We start from the raw sequence: 17,079 nt of genomic DNA on the forward strand, positions 1-17,079 counted from the left end.
GTGGACGACTCTGGGGTTACGGTGCTCATCTCACTTTACTGTCTGAGGGAGCCGAGGAGTACAGCTTCCGGGTCATGTGGCCAGCGTATGACTAAGCTGCTTCTGGCGAACCAGAGCAGCGCATGGAAATGCCGTTTACCTTCCTGCCAGAGCGGTACCTATTTATCTACTTGCACTTTGACATGCTTTTGAACTGCTAGGTTGGCAGCAGCTGGGACAGAGCAACGGGAGCTCACCCCGTCGTGGGGATTTGAACCGCTGACCTTCCGATCGGCAAGCCCAAGAGGCTCAGTGGTTTAGACCACAGCGCCACCCGTGTCCCTTAGAAGTCAAGGTAGATGAACCTTTACTTTGATACAGCAAGGCTGGTCTAACAGTGCAATCCTAACCATGTCAACTCAGAAGTAACTCCTTCTACACTCAGTGGGGCTCACTCCCAGGTCAGTGGGTTTAGGATTACAGCACTTTGTTTTTATGTCTCTTGAGCCTATTGCCAAAATGTGGGATCGTGCAGTGGCAGATTTGGACATCTCGAATTCCAGTGGCATCCTGTACGACGCCAAAATCTGGCGTCCTCACCTCTCTCCTGTTGGACTCCATAGTTGAGGCACTTGCTGCAGCAACCCCAGAAGCTCTGCTCTGGGTGCGACCAAACTGGTTACACTCCCCAGATCCACCTTTGGATTATGACTTGGGACATAGGGTGGGGTTGGATAATCTGACGGTACCCATTTTTGCTGTGTGATTCCATGAGCAGCAAGCCAGTGTTAACTGCAAAGTTCTATTTTTGTCACTTAAATTCAAGTGAAGGTCAATTTTCAGTTAGGGTTCACAGCCCAAATATACTGCCTCCCCTCCCCTCATAAAATCAACAATAGCAAAATCCTCCATCCCAGTCTCTTTGACAAAAGAGGTTAGGTCAGGAGAGTTTATAGCATCTCTCTTGCTTTCCTGTGTCTTGCATCTTCCTTGTATCTCTGCCATGTGCCTCATGGAAAAACAGGGGTTGACACTGTCAGCAAATTGACGCATGTTTTTGTATTTATATCTCCTTGCTTTCCTGCATCTGTTGTCTGTTATGTCGGGTGGAAGGGTCTTAACGAAATAATAAATGACATTGCACACATCCATGCTTTTGACAGAAGCATCTGATGTTCTTTTCTTCCCTTCCTTTTTTTAAAGATGATTTTCTTGCAGAAGCTGTAAAAGTGAAGCAGAAATATTACCAAATTAAAAATGCTGTAATGCTCTAAAATGCTTATAGAAATGGCAAAGCTAACTGCATACAAAAGATGAAAGACAAACCAAAAACTCAGACCAGAATGGCAATGTTTCGAAGAACTCATGGACAAACATTGTTCAAGAAAGAATATGTTGATATGCTTAGATTAAAGAAGTAAAGTAGAAAATATTAATTAGGAATGTCCTAATGAGATCAAAATTTAAAATTTAAAAATTGCCATGATAGTATCAAATCTATAAGATAAGGAAGTTGAGATGTTGTGGAGGGGGGGGGGTCAAAGGGTGTGGTGGTGGGAAGATATGGGTGTGGGAAGGATTTATGTGTATGTAAATAGTAGCCTTAATTTTGTATGTTTTTGCACTGTTAGGGTGCATTTCTTTTTCTTTTTCTGTATTATTAAAATTTAATAAAAAATAAAAATGCTAAATAACATATTAATAGAAGTATGACAAATATTTAAAACCAAATAAATACTGAAATGCATAAATTTATTGGATAGAATGCTATCCACTGGGTCCTTTTGATTCTGCAAAAGGGTATAGGTATGGAAGAAATAGACAACTTTTAAACTGGACTGTTTTTTGACCCTGTGCTATGGCAGGGAGGGTGAGGGTCTGTAGCAGGGGTGAGGAACATTTATCCTACCTGACCACATTCTGTTCTGAGCAACCTTCCAGGGTCCATGTGCCACGGGCTGGGGTGGAGGCAAAAGAGAGCAGAGCAATGAAAGCAAATAGGAACTTTGTGATAAAACTTAGTGATAAAGAGGGTTACAGATTCCTCTTTACCGTCCATCTAGGAAAACAAAAAGTATTATCAGAAATCAAGGACACATGCCATGGAGGCAAAAATACTCCAGTAAGGTATATTGGAAATAAATGGGGAGATAGCAGACCCTCCAAGTGTCCCTATTTTCCAGGCAGTGCTTTAGGCAAGTCAGTTGGAAAAATTGTGGTCTTTTGGGATTTTGCCAGGAAAAGCTCAACAACTTTAGGGGTGTCCTGGTAGTTACTTTTTGAAAGATGGCAACCCTAAATTATCTGACCCTGAGCCATTTGAAGGCAGCAACGTACAGGGAAGTCTTTTATGTTTAATGTTTTTATTTATGTTGAAAGCTGCCCAGAGTGGCTGGGGCAACCAGCCAGACGGGTGGGGTATAAATAATAAAATTATTATTATTATTGAATAGGACATCCTTATTTTCATCAGAGAAATTTTGAAGGGTATGAGATACGCGGAATTCAACAATTATCTCATTGAAGCCTTATTTAGGTCCAGTGTAGGGGCTTGAATATGCTTAATAGTAATGGCAATATTCTGGACCTTCTAGGCCGCAACATTTAAGGGGTTAATTTTATATGAGAATATATTATGTCATACAATGGCTAGAGAAATGAAGCTGGGTTTTATTTTGGGCTAGTCACCCTTAAAACTGATGGGGGGGGGAGGGGAGGACTTTGTTTTGCCTTCTGTGATTTTGCAGGAAATAATTTGTTTTTGTATGACCATGGCATTATGTACATGCCCCTAGGTAGTACTGTAAACACAGCGGCATGGAAAGTGCTTTGAAGAGATGTGGGTGTAGGCAAGGAAACAGACGTACCAGGCTGGCATCTGATTGGCCACGAGGAAAACAGGATGCTGGACTAGATTGGCCATTGATCAAGCAAGCCTCTTGTGATTATCCTATGACCAAACCAGAGGAAATGAAAATCATTTGATGAAAGAAAATGGAGATTACTACCGGTTGGAATTCCCCAGAGACCCACTCCTCAAGGAGAAAGGGAAGAAACTACGAAAGAAACCAGCAAGGGACAGGGAAGAGTGCAAGTATAAACAGGAACAAGAAAATCCGCAGAGGGGGCATAGAAGAGACCTAAGAGCCTCGGACATTAGAACACCAGATTGATGGACTGGATGTAATGGTTAGAAAGGACTGACATAACCCGAGACCAGGAAGAAATTAGATAAAATTAGAGGAAAAAAAGTTTATAAAAAAGAGAATTTCTTTCTATTTTTGAAACAAAATAAAAAAAATCCTTCCAGTAGCACCTTAAAGACCAACTAAGTTAGTTCTTGGTATGAGCTTTCGTGTGCATGCACACTTCTTCAGATACCATTCTATTTTTGGAATTAGTACAATACTAATGAAACACCAGGGAATATGCTGGAAAGGAACTAATTGGCTTTAGCAGAAAGGTTTGAAGGAGTTATGTATAAATATGGCTTAAACTTTGAAATTTTATGGTTTTTAAGGTAAGATAAGGTTAAAGGAATTAACGGTAAATTGAATAATAGAATACTGTTAAGATAAATTATTTAAATAAAAATTGAGAAACATGGGAAGAATTTGCTGAAATAATGAATTAAGTTAGAATACAAAAAGGGAGGTGTGAGGAGGTCCAAGAAACAAGTAAATGAAAGGATGTAATCTAGATTTGTATTTTTCTTTTTTATTTATGTTTTTTATTCTTTTTTCTCTTTTGCTGTTGTATTTTTCTGTTTTTTTCTTGTTTCATCCTTTTTTATATGCCTATGTATTTTTGAAATTCTGAATAAATATCATTTAAAAAAAGAAAGAAAAGAAAAGCATTTGCGTGCATGTTAAACAAAACATCCCTTTCGTTTTGCACAGTTACCAGGGCTCTGGATGAAATTGTAATCGCAGAAGGGAAGCAAGGGATTAAATTCCATTTTAGCTTTGCTGGCACTCAGTCATAGATCCTTTCTGTCCCACTTTTGGTGGATTGTCTGAAAGAATGCACAGCAATTCTGCATTTAAATAGCAAGCATAAAATCTGTAGTTTTCCATACTTTACAATGTATTTCCCATAAAGACTCTCCTCTCTGAAAGAGAGGGGAGTGGTTGTGGGCGGGAGCCCGAGCACCGCCCAGCAGGGGGCATTTGCCCCCTGCCTCCAGCTCACCTGGCTGGCGCTCACCCCCCCCCCCGTGGCCATCCAACCAGGTGCCACGGAGGGGGCGTGTTCAGCAGCCTTTTGCTGCAGTGCCAGCCTCTCCCTGGTCTCATTCCTCATCGTCCCGTTGCGAGTCACCCACCCTCCACTCCCTTTTAGTTAGGGCCTAGGTCATTGGCCTTGCTATGGACCTTAGGTTGGTCGCCCTGTTTGTCCGGGGGGCCTGGTAGGAGTTTTTCCATTTGGCATTAGGCTTTTTGGTTTTTTCGCCTACCTCGTAGCAATCTTCACAACTTTTGTGGTATTGGTGGGTAGGTTAGGCATTGGAATAATGTGTTGTGGTGTGTCGAAGTGCTAGGTGTGGCCATCGCCTATGCCTTCAATGTTTAGGGGTATTCCGTTAAAGGAATCTGGCGGTCGTGTATTCTGTCCGATGCCTGCTTGGCGGGAGGCCATGGCACGACCCTCGGTGACAGCAGGAGGTGAGCCTATAGTTGGATCAGCATCAACAGGCTCCACCTACTGGTGAATAAACCCACTTGTTTCGATCCAATGCCTAAGCCAATACCTTTTCATTGCTGTAATCAATAAAGTTGTGGCCTTTTCTAGCCCATTAACCTTATATCACGTGTCCTTGGGTCTTCATTTCACTTCGCGGGGTCGGGTCCTCGAACCACAAATTACATAGTCATATTGATGTAAAGCATATATATTTGGTGTGCACTTCTTATGCACCAAAACTACATTGCAAAATGAGAAGAAGTGTGTGAATTGTCTGGAGTTTGCATTTTGATCCACAAACAAGTTCAGGAGTGTCAGATTCAGTAAGAATGCTGTAAAAAGCAGAGTGATCAAATCTCTTCACTATACCTTAGTCTTCACTGGACAGTCCAGCCAGCATTGGTGGTTAGTGATGCGACCACTGAACTGTGCATGTATGAACTAACAACACAACACAGAGATGCAGCCTTAATAAAGGCAAAGGCAAAGACAAAGGATCCCTGGAAGGTTAAGTCCAATCAAAGGCGACTATGGGGTTGTGGCACTCATCACCCTTTTCAGCTTTCTGGGTCATGTGGCCAGCATGACTTAACTGCTTTTGGTGCAATGGAACACAGTGATGGAAAGCAGAGCACATGGAAATGCTGTTTACCTTCCCGTCATAGCAGTACCTATTTATCTACTTGTGCTGGTGTGCTTTCGAATTACTAGGTTGGCAGGAGCTGAGACAGAGCAACGGGAGCTCACCCTGGAGCAGGGATTCGAACCACCAACCTTCTGATTGGCAAGCCCAAGAGGGTCAGTGGTTTAGACCACAGTGCCACCCAGGGTTATCACAGACCCCCTTATTACAGGGTTGGGAAGTAACAGCAGAGAGCTGAAGGTAGAGCTACAGCTGTGAAAGAGGAGCAGAGGTGGAAGCACACAGAGTGAGGGAGACGCATCATGAAAATGAAGTTTTCCTCTTGGGGTATTGCTGCTCCCTTCAGTATTCAACAGAGTCCTTAACACATCTTATTTGCAGTGTTATTCACCCCCACCACAAACCCTTGGAGACTTCCTACTTGCCAAAACTCTTTCATTTCAGGGACATCATTTAAAGAGAAAAGAAGTGAAGAGAAAAGCTTTCTTCTAAAGACGAAACAGAGACTACAGTGGTACCTTGGATTACATACGCTTCAAGTTACGTACACTTCAGGTTACAGACTCCGCTAACCCAGAAATAGTACCTCAGGTTAAGAACTTCAGGATGAGAACAGAAATTGTGCTCTGGTGGCGCAGCAGCAGCAGGATGCCCCATTAGTCAAAGTGGTGCTTCAGGTTAAGAACAGTTTCAGGTTAAGAACGGACCTCCAGAATGAATTAAGTACTTGACCCGAGGTACCACTGTATTTAAAAGGGCTTTTTGCTATGTGCCCCAACAGTCCCTTTGATAGGACTGATTCCATCAGAACTTTTCTCCATGTTTGTGTGTGTGTTTATGTGATTCTTTAGAAGTCTCTGCTGAGCACATGGCTTTTCCATGCCGATATGTGTCATAGGAGAAATAGAAAATGGCACTATTTTCTCCTTTAGAAGCAATCATGGTGTAATTTCTTACTATGACAAGCTATACCTTTCAGTGGTGGTTTAGAGATAGTTATTCCATATATCATATTTTCTTCCCCCAATACTGTTCATCTGCCATCTGGCGAAATATTGGAGGGCAGAGATAGTTGAGATTCAAAGGGGCTGCATGAGCAGAAATCACTTGTTGTGAAAGGCAGGGCCCCCAATTTGGGGCAGCCCTCTACCCCCTGAAGTCTCCTCTGCCTCCCCACTACTGCTGAGGGTTGCAATATCCTCAAAACAAACTGAGGTGTAGTGTTGTGTCAGGCTCTGGAGCGGGGAGAAATTCAGTGCCCTGCCTTAAAGAAGTGAAAGGGCTTTTATATATCCAGTGCTATCATTGGATCCAAGCGATTGGCAGTATAATACAGTACAGTAGACCTGCAACTGATGTGTGATTTATTACGCAATTGCAGCTTTGCAAAGGCAATAGGAAAATCAGCAAGCAAGCGAACAAACAAACAAGCAAATGGAGAGCAAGCAATTGGAAGGAGCTGTCTGAGATCTTGTGATCTCACCCCACAAGATCTCGCACGACTTTTTCCGAGAATCAGGTTTAGCAAAGCAGCACACTTTAAAAGCTCATGCTGTGATAGGCTTTTGCTGCAGTGGAAAGAGTTTTTAAGCCCCCATCCACCCACCCAGCTTTCCAGACTTCCAGAGGCCTTGCGTGACCTTCCCAGAGCATGGTAAGGTAGGGATATTGGGGGTGCGGGAGGCGCTGTGGTCTAAACCACCCCCATTGTTCTGCCTGGACACTGAGGTCCTGTGCCGAGGGCATTCTGGCAGTTCCCTCAATGCAAGAAGCAAAGTTACAGGGAACCAGGCAGAGGGCCTTCTTGGTAGTGGCGCCCGCCCTGTGGAATGCCCTTCCACCAGATGTCAAAGAAATAAACAACTATCTGACATTTAGAAGACATCTGAAGGCAGCCCTGTTTAGGGAAGCTTTTAATATTTGATGGATTATTGTATTTTAATATTTTGCTGAAAGCCACCCAGAATAGCTGGGGAAACCCAGACAGATGGGCGGGGTATAAAAAAATTACTACTACTACTACTACTATTAACCACTGAGCCTCTTGCTCTTGCCGATCAGAAGGTTGGCGGTTCAAAGCTGTCTGTGGACAAACACCGGCTCCCTTGGCCTGAAAGCAAGATAAGCACTGCAACCCCATAGTCGCCTTTGACTGGACTTAACCATCTAGGGGTCCTTTACCTTTTTTTTTTTTAAGGTAGAGATAGTACTGTGGGATGGTTTCTTTATGAGATTTTGCCTTTGCATGTGAAGCCATGGAACATTACCCCCATGTATGTTGTGGGCCTGCTGTATATGAAATGGCTGTTATAAAGGTAAGATTTATTTATTATTGAATCCTCACAACAACCCTGTGAGGAAGATTAAGCTGAGATAGTGAGTTGTGACTGACAAGCAAGTTATTTGGACACCGGGGGACAGAAATTTCTGTGGTTCTAACAAGCTGCTGTTTTCCCCATCCCTGAATTTTTTCTTTCTCGATTTCTTTTCTGTGCAATCTCTGCAATTTGAGGTCAGGTACTCTCTGTAATTTATTCTCTGCAAATTCTACTACACAGTAAGTGGTTGTTAAATAATAGCCTCCCACAAAAAAACCTGGCAAATGCAAAATGTGGAAATTTTGCCAAGAAGCAGCCTAAGGTACACATTAAGAATTCACATATAGTTAACTTACAGTACAATGATACACATGTCCACTCAGAAGTAAGGATGGCTGTTATCTGTCAAAGTTAATTTCTCATTTTTTGTTTTGTTTTTACAATCTTAAGTCCAGTTCTTAATGTTTTCAATTAAGTTTGTTATTTTGAAAAAAGTCTTCATGAAAATTCATCAGCATTTTAGTGTGGATTGTTCCTCATGCACACATCTTTTATGAAACTTCGTCTAATATAAACATTTTTGCAAAGCAAAATGTAATGAATTTTTAGAATTTTGTTTTCACTAATATGCATTTATATGCACACTCTACTCTGGGCTGTACATTTTTCTACGTATTACTTGACTGGAGAACTGCACTGCAAAATTCAGATATGCAATTTGCAAAGAAATTGCAAATTTCAGTTCACTTATTGTTTTGGAAGGTGTGAATTAGGTAGGGTCAAGCTTAAAGGCTAACTGAATTGAATTTCCCCCCTATGCCCACTCTTTGTGTTTTGTGGGGCTTACTCCCAGGTAAGTGAATACAGGATTGCAGTACTCTTGAAATAAATCTTGCTATGGATTTTGAACTGAGAACTGCATTGGGACATTTGGGAAATATAAATATTAGTGACGAACAAAAATGTGACTCACAAATTTATAATCAAGGTGCAGATCAGGCTTAACTTTATAACAGGCTTTACAAAGACTGAACCCTTCAGGCATCTTAAATGATAACAGATGTGGACCACTCCTTTCAATGCAAAACAAACAAACAAACAAAAAAACAGCCTGGTGACCCAGTCTTGAGACCTTTAGGACTCATAATAGAAGCCGCATCAACATATCAGATGGAGGTCACTAAATCTTTCCTCTGAAATATATTCTCTGCTGAAACCAGTTCATGAATGACACAAGACATCATGATAAAAACAAACTGAGAAATTATTTAAGACTCCTGACCAGAACTTAGTTTTCTTTGTCACTTTCTGCCCAGAAATCTATTTCTCCTACCCAAGAAAAATGAGCAATACAACGCTTTTCCTTCAGTGAGTGAATATTATGGTGATATATAATGACACTGGGCTGTATTGATAGAAGGGGAGTTATAATGGAGGAAAATGGTACTCTTTCAGCCTGGAGCAAGTTTAATATCACCATTATTATTAAATAATGTTGGATATTTTCTTTTATGCAGTGCCTCCATTTCTTCTGTCCCAAGTCTCTCAGCTCAGAAATGACTGGGCTATTAAACTGTGCCTGTCATCTCAATACTTCCAGGAACCTCACAAGCAGGACATGAAAGCAGTGCTCCTCTGCCGTTTGTCCCAACATATGATATTCAAAGATAGGCTGTTTCTAAACATGGATGCTCTAGTTACTCATCAAAGTGATATTTCTTACCTCCATTCTCTATGAACTTATCTAGTTCCTTTTTCATCCAAGTCAGTGGTCATCCCTGTATCTGAAAGGATGCAGCCTGTCAAATTTCAGAATGATAGTTGCAATGGTTCTCCCACAAGGAAAGACTTTACTATTTTGGGGATAACCATAAGAGGAATTGTAGGGGTAGGGTGGTAGAAAAAAAAGACAGTGGATTCTCAGGGAATGCCTGCCCCCAGCAAAGACCAAGTTATGCCCAATGATCACTGGTGGTAGTGAGGCTCCTGCCCTTCTCAGCTCTTTTTTTTTTTTTTAAATTCCATGTTTGGAATCGTTAGAATAAAGATTGGAAAGAAAACTGCCAATTTCATAATGCTATTATACAAATCTGTGGTGAAACCACGCTTGGAATACTGTGCACAGTTCTGGACACATCATAAGAACATGAGATCAGGGTCAGGCCAATGACTTATCTCTTCCAGAATCCTGTTCTCACAGTGGCTAACCAGATCAGGGAAGTTTTTTAGTGTGTGGTGTTATTTTACTGTTTTTTGTTGTTGTTGTTGGGAGCTGCCCAGAGTGGCTGGGGGAACCAGATGGGTATTATTATTATTGCATGGACAGGCAGAGTCCCCCAAACCTTGAGCGCCCCCCCTCATGTGGAATAACGACTCAAGACAACGTGCTATGGGATTAAATTGGCCACAACTTCATTATATTTCAGATGTGGGTAGACCTTGGCTCAGGCATTGGGCGTCATCCCTCCCCAGTCCCCAGCCAGGGATCTGGGGAACATTAGGGTTATCCAGTGTGTGGGGGGGATGGGCTGGCTCTGAAGAACATATGTTCAAGCAGAGATAGCCGCCCCTGTTACGCCGCCTTCGCAGGGGAGAGCAATGACGACCTCTTGGCGTACGGTCAAAGCCTCCCCTCAGAAACCCCTTTAACAGGGAACCCTAGTATCGCTGCTGCAAAGAGGAAGGGGGCATGGGTCACCACTGCACGCCCACCCCCAATTTAGGGAAGATAGACTAAAGGATTCCACCCAAGGCCTGATACCGCCAAAGTTGTGACATTTTGCTACGGGAAAGGCAAAACCTGCCAATGCAGGGGAATTCCTTTCCGGCCCTTCAACAGCGACCTTGACGTAGCAGCACCCACATAGCTGTGAAGAAAAGGTTAACCTGCAAAATAAGACTTAACTGAGGGTGGGTAGGGTGGGAGAAGCTCTGGAGCCAACTGAGGATTCCCAGGTAAGATCCTCCCTCTATTGTGTGGGCAGGTAGTCCCTCCCCTACCTGGCCTGGTCTCCTTGCAACGCTTCCCCCAGGCGGGATTGGACAACTGACTGAGGTAGGCGGAGACCTCCAGGTATCCCACCTGGGGGAAGGCAAAGCCAAGCCTGTGCTGATGGAGCCGCACTGGGTCCAGGGGCTGCCTGCATCCATGCAAAGGGCGCCCCCTGTTTAATGTGGGGAGTGATCATTATTATTATTATTATTATTATTATTATTATTATTATTATTAACCAGCAAGCAGGATTCTAGCACAAGAGCCCTCTCACCTCCTATGGTTTCCAGCAATTGGTTTTCAGAAGCATTGCTGTGTCTTAACCTTCACCCCCAAAAGGAGTATACCCTTGATTAAGAACAATGCTCCTTCAAGTTGGGATGTCCATCTTCAAGAGGGAAACAAGATGGTGCCATGTGGGCATGGGAAGATGAGGATCTGGCTGGCAGGGCTGCTAGGAAGTCACAAGGATATAGCCAATGAGGTCTGTGTGACAAATTCTGGTTTTCTCCCTCACAAAGATGCTGTGAGCACTTTTGGACTGCAGTTGTACAAATGCTTAATCTGAACCTTGCAATCCGGTAAAGCAGAAGCACACACTGCAGTGATTAACCGTCTGGCAGGGACAGGGATGGTGGAGACCGTCTCCCCAGCCTGACCCTTCCAGAGAAGAGGAAGACAGTTCAGAATTACAAGAGGGGTTTGAAGGAGGTCACAGCTCAGAGGAAGATGAGAGGGAAAGTTGGGAAATAAAGGGAGAGGAGGAGGAGGCAATGCCAGAGCAGTTGGCTGACACGTTATCACTAGAAAGCATTCCAGACCCACCATCTCCCAGAACCCGGCAAGCCTTAAAAGTAGGAGAGCAAAGAGCTTGGCAGTGGTGAGGAAGGGTGTGTGTGGTCTACCCTGGGTGTCATCAGTGAGGAGGGGTGACAACATGACAAAAAACGTGAGTTAAAAAAAAATAATTTTAAAAAATTGGAGTCATGAAACTTTGTAGTTCAGTCAACAAATGTAACAAAACACGGCTGGCACTGGGTGCCACTCCACATGGGACACACTTACCGCAAGGCCTGCAGCATGCCCGAGCCACACATCTCTCCTGGGAGTGACATGGTGGCTTGGGCGCCTGAAGGCTCTGTGCTGGCTGAAATGGCAGTGTGGGACTTGTGTCTGCCCACCACCACTCCCTCAGCTGCCCTACAGCTGAGGGGGAGGTGGTGGAGAGGCTCCACGCAGTGTGCCCTGCCCCCAGCTGTTGGGCACATGTGCTGCACCAGGCACCCAAGGGGTAGTTACACCGCTAGAGCTAGGAGACAGATGGCCTAAGTGGCAACTGTAAGGGTGTGTGTGTGTGTGCTGTTGATGAATAAGGAAGTGGGGGTAAAGGTAGGGTGAAGATTTACTCAGTACAATGCCATTACAGTGGTACCTTGGGTTACAGACACTTCAGGTTACAGATGCTTCAGGTTACAGACTCTGCTAACCCAGAAATAGTACCTCGGGTTAAGAACTTTGCTTCAGGATGAGAACAGAAATTGTGCAGCGGCAGCACGGCAGCGGAGGGAGGCCCCATTAGCTAAAGTGGTGCTTCAGGTTAAGAACAGTTTCAGGTTGGGGGGCCACTAGGGGCGCATTGGAAGATGGCCGACAATACCATCTCTCCGACCTACACGGGGTAATTAAGAGGCTGTTATGTGAGTAGGCAGCCTCCCTTGTTGCCCCAAGGGAATGGGGAACACTGCCCTTGCCTGCTGTGCCCATAAATCACCCCCAAATTTGAAATAAGGGGGTGAGGGCACTAGGCAGAATGCCCCCGTGTAGACCTCAGCTCTCCTGGACGCTGTCTCTGATAGCGCACTAGCTGCAGCAATTTGGAATAATTAATTACAAAAGACGCAAATGCACATATTTCAAGTCAAGAAGGGGAGTGAGACTGCTAATTTAAGGGACCTCTGCGAAAGAAGACGACGGGTTGGAGAAACAGGAATATTTTACGATGAAGATACACCAAAGGCTGGGTATGTTGACAACGGGACTGAATGGGGGGGGGACCTTTTTTACTTTCCTTCTATGTGATTTACCAAGAACCCCTCCTCATTAGAACCGTCGGTTTAACTGACCCAAGCAGGATGATTAAGGTCTGTGTGGAGATAAACTTTAACCGAAAGTATGCTTTATGGAGATCGAGAAGCAATAAGAGCTTTTGGAATGGCGCAGACTTGTTTTCAGACTGCATTCCTGGTGAATCTCCTCAGAGGTTTGAGAAAGGAGGCAGATTGGTGAAGATTAATGACGCTAAGACTGTTTTGATGTATGGAAGTGATGTTATATGGAAAACGTCTGGATATGGCTACTGGATAAAAAGAAAAATATATCCACGCTGGATTACAAACTGTTTTAACCAGCTTGTGGAGACTATCAGAGATCACAAAGAGAAAGGAAAAATATATGAAAATAACAACAAGAGATGTGGAAAAACAATAAGAAAGGACTGGATAGTACTGTGAACATCATATGGTTAGATTTGTGGACATTAAAACAGCAGCAAGAAGCAAGAAGTTGATTGGATCCCCTTCGGAACTTGAAATATGGGTATCCACAACAAAAATTTAAAATTCGGCTGTGTAATTTGGAATTTATGTAATTTGGTTTGATTTGATGTGATTGGTCAGTTAATAAAAATATATTCTTGAAAAAAAAGAACAGTTTCAGGTTAAGAACGGACCTCCGGAACGAATTAAGTTCTTAACCCGAGGTACCACTGTATTCCAAGAGGTTGCATTCTCAAGCCTCCCTCTGTAAACATTGAATAAAAAGCAGATGGTAAGGACTTTTCCTTGTCTTATCTGTTGCTGGCAACCTGCCACCTGATACCATGCCCTAAAAGGTAACATCAAAAGGCTGCCAAACCTCCTTCACACTACCCAAGAATACCCCTTTCATCATGGTTGGTCTCTCCTGCTACTTTTTTTTTAAAAGCTATTAATATATTTATGTGCCTTCGCACAATAAGAAACCAAGAAACCGATTTCCAGCTTTCTGAATAAAAATGACTTCCTAGCAACAATGGGACTCCTGGGAAATACAGTGCCCTCCTTCTGATTATGCTTGCGCTGAAAAAGCTCCAAACATATCCAGATTGTTATGATGATAAGATGATACGAAATGTACCAAAAATGCAAATATTTAAGTGGAATTGAGATCTTACCATGTCTGCTTAAATGCATCAGGCAGGGGATGAGGCAGTGACAGAGTGAATCAAAATATGCTGCAGCTTATGTTAGCACAAGACATTAAATAGAACATGAAGTGCAGTTACATTTTTATTCCAAGAATTAGGAAGTCTTTATCGCCACTTCTCTTATTTTATTGCTCTGATGCCTGATAGCAGAGGGGTGGAGGAACTGGGAACGGGTGGCGGTGCATAGCTAAATATAACAGTCTGTCTGTGGATTGCATCAATGGGATGTGTAAATTCATATGTAAATGGAGATAATAAAAGGCACAGGTGAGCAAGTGTGTGAAACAGCCTAAGAACCAGCTTGTCACAAGTTCCTGAAACGTCTAGAAGCTGTTGTTTTCCCGCCCCATGGAATGAGAGTCATTTTGGCAACATACCTAGAGGAAAAGACTGTATCACAAAATTTATTTTCAAACATACAAAAGGGGAGGGGGGGGGAGAGACAATAGCACCAAGTGTCAACCACAGACATCTTTTTAGTATTCTTACATTTTAGGAGTGCATCAGTCCAGGTCAAATTGTTGGCGTTGTTGGCATGCTTGGTTCTCTGCGGTGGTTGAAGGCAAGGAGGGGGGCTCTACACTGCTTGCCCAATCTTAAATGAATGCATTTATTTTAATGTACACAAACACATAGACACATCTAGCTAGTCAACATGATCTCCAGTCTCTCTGCACTTTTCTGGAGGAGAGTCTTCCTGGGCCCACCAGCAGCTGCTTGTTCTGATCTAATGATGTTGCTTCTGCAAATATTGCAAGATTTGGACCCCCCCCCCCAAAATGCAGTGATCATATAATGAATGAGATTGTGGTGTCTTTTTGTGATCAGATGAAAATCATGGAGGTGCTGCTGGGTCCAGCCTTGATATCTGAGGGGTGGGCTAGGACAGAAACCAGAAGTAACCCAGCCAACTAGAAACCCAAAGTGGTGAGAAGGTTTTTCGGAACTGAGACTGCAGTGGCTTTCAAATCTGTGCTCTGGGGGAACCATAAAGGTGAATGTAAGGGGACCCCTGACCATTAGGTCCAGTCGTGGCCGACTCTGGGGTTGCGGCGCTCATCTCGCTTTATTGGCCGAGGGAGCCGGCGTACAGCTTCCGGGTCATGTGGCCAGCTTGACTAAGCCGCTTCTGGCGAACCAGAGCAGCGCACAGAAACACTGTTTACCTTCCCGCCGGAGCGGTACCTATTTATCTTACTTGCACTTTCACGTGCTTTCGAACTGCTAGGTTGGCAGGAGCAGGGACCAAGCAACGGGAGCTCACTCCGTCACGGGGATTCAAACTGCCGACCTGATTGGCAAATCCTAGGCTCTGTGGATAGACTTCCCCAAAAACTACTAGGGTTTTGTCAGAAGTTTTCTTGAGAGGTAGTTTGCTTCCTCTTGAATAAACAACTGTCCACAGGGCAGTTGTTCTAGGGTTCATTTTCAATTTACATGAAGCTATGGTGAGGCCAAATCGAGAGTTTACCTCAGAATGCTTCCATGAATGATAGAACATTGGAAGGAGTCTTGTGTTGAGTCAGCTGTTTGGTACAACTAGCTTGGCATTGTGACTTGCAGTGGCTTATCAGGGTTTCTGAGAGGGTTATCTCTCAGACCTACCTAGAGATTCCAGGGATCAAAATTGGGACCTCCTGTATGCAAAACCAGATGCTCTAATGCTGAGCTATTGTAAAGGTAAAAAGTAAAGGACCCCATGATGGTTAAGTCCAGTCAAAGACTACTATGGGGTTGCGGCACTCATCTCACTTTCAGGCTGATGGAGCCAGCGTTTGTTCACAGACAGCTTTCCTGGTCATGTGGCCAGCATGACTAAACTGCTTCTGGTGCAATGGGACACCATGACAGAAACCAAAGCACAGAGAAATGCCATTTACCTTCCCGCTGCAGCAGTACCTATTTATCTACTTGCACTAGCGTGCTTTCAAACTGCTAGGTTGGCAGGAGCTGGGACAGAGCAACGGGATTTCACACCATCGCGGGGATTTGAACCACTGACCGAGTCAGCAAGCCCAAGAGGCTCAGTGGTTTAGACCACAGCACCACCCATGTCCCTTGTGGGGATTCCAACTGCCGACCTTTCATCTATAATGCACAGGATTGAATGCTCACTGCATTTTCAATTACAGCAGAAACCTAGGGTGAAATGGTATGATAAGGGTCTCCTGGAGGCCAGAAGTTTGCAAACCACTGCTAAAAAGAGAAGCACCCTCTGCCTGGGGCCACATAACTCCATTATTCCAACTATCAGTAGACACTGGAACTGTGGGTCAGGCTAGGTGGCTGGGGCTTCAAGATCAGTGAGTGTCAGAACATATTTACCTTTTGCCAGTCACTGTAGTTTAAGGGAAAATGTTATGAAAGCCCTGTCAAAGGCTGGTGGGCCTGGGACTTAGTAATGCTTGTCATTCAGTCCTTTTAGTGTTTCTAACATGACAATCAGAGGAAGAAATGCCTGAAAGATTTTGGGATAGAAGACAAATTGAAGGTGTTTCTTTCTTTACCTTTTAATCTGAGGGCAGGAGAGACACAAAAGGACTTCAATTCCAGTTGGGGTGCATTTAATCCAGGAATATTTTCATGAACTCTAATAGTATTAAATGCAAGATGTGACAACTCAATTAATTTGTCTTTGAATATAGTTGTGCCTTCACACCTCAGAAAAAAAAGATGTGTGAATTTATCAATTTAGGTTCTTCTCAGTTTCTCATTTTTTCCAATCTTAAATTCAGTTCTCCACATTTCTGCATTTTTTAAAAAAATCCCTCATGAAGACTTGTCAGCCATTTAGCAAATTTCTCCTAATAAACAAATGTTAGCATGCAATTTTAACTGATATATACATTTTTGCAAACAATTTCCCCCAATATAAAGCAATCTTTGTATGCCTTGCTCACTTAGATATATGTATTTATGCACACTTTCTCTTAATAAATGTATTTTGGTTGGGTTGGAAAACTACATCGCAAAACTCTTAGTAGTACGAATGTCAAAGGATAGCTGTCTTTAGGCTTCACATATTTTGTGATAATCTTTACAGCTTTTGTCCAATTTTGGAGCCTTGATGTTTCTTGAAGTCTTAGTCATGCCTTTGGTGATCTGTGCCGTTAGTCTGACCTGAATTGTTGTAAGCTATGAATAAAGCTTTCTTTCTTATGTACACCTAAGAGTCTCTCATTGCATTGGGAGGCAAGACAGGACTCTTTAAGTCCTACTG

The 17,079-nt window shown here is 43.4% G+C and overlaps 1 long non-coding RNA gene across 1 annotated transcript; it reads right to left on the minus strand.

Moving 5' to 3' along the window:
- Positions 1 to 406: 406 nt before the first annotated feature.
- On the minus strand, positions 407 to 16,451 carry LOC309335150. The gene is made up of 4 exons (XR_014153398.1): positions 16,367 to 16,451; positions 14,349 to 14,454; positions 3,883 to 3,994; positions 407 to 1,190 (listed from the first exon to the last, which is right to left on the minus strand). It is a non-coding gene; the product is annotated as an uncharacterized lncRNA (long non-coding RNA).
- Positions 16,452 to 17,079: the final 628 nt, after the last annotated feature.

Source organism: Podarcis erhardii, assembly GCF_964252035.2.
Source record: "Podarcis erhardii genome assembly, chromosome: 2".
In the NCBI taxonomy this organism is placed as follows: domain Eukaryota; kingdom Metazoa; phylum Chordata; class Lepidosauria; order Squamata; family Lacertidae; genus Podarcis; species Podarcis erhardii.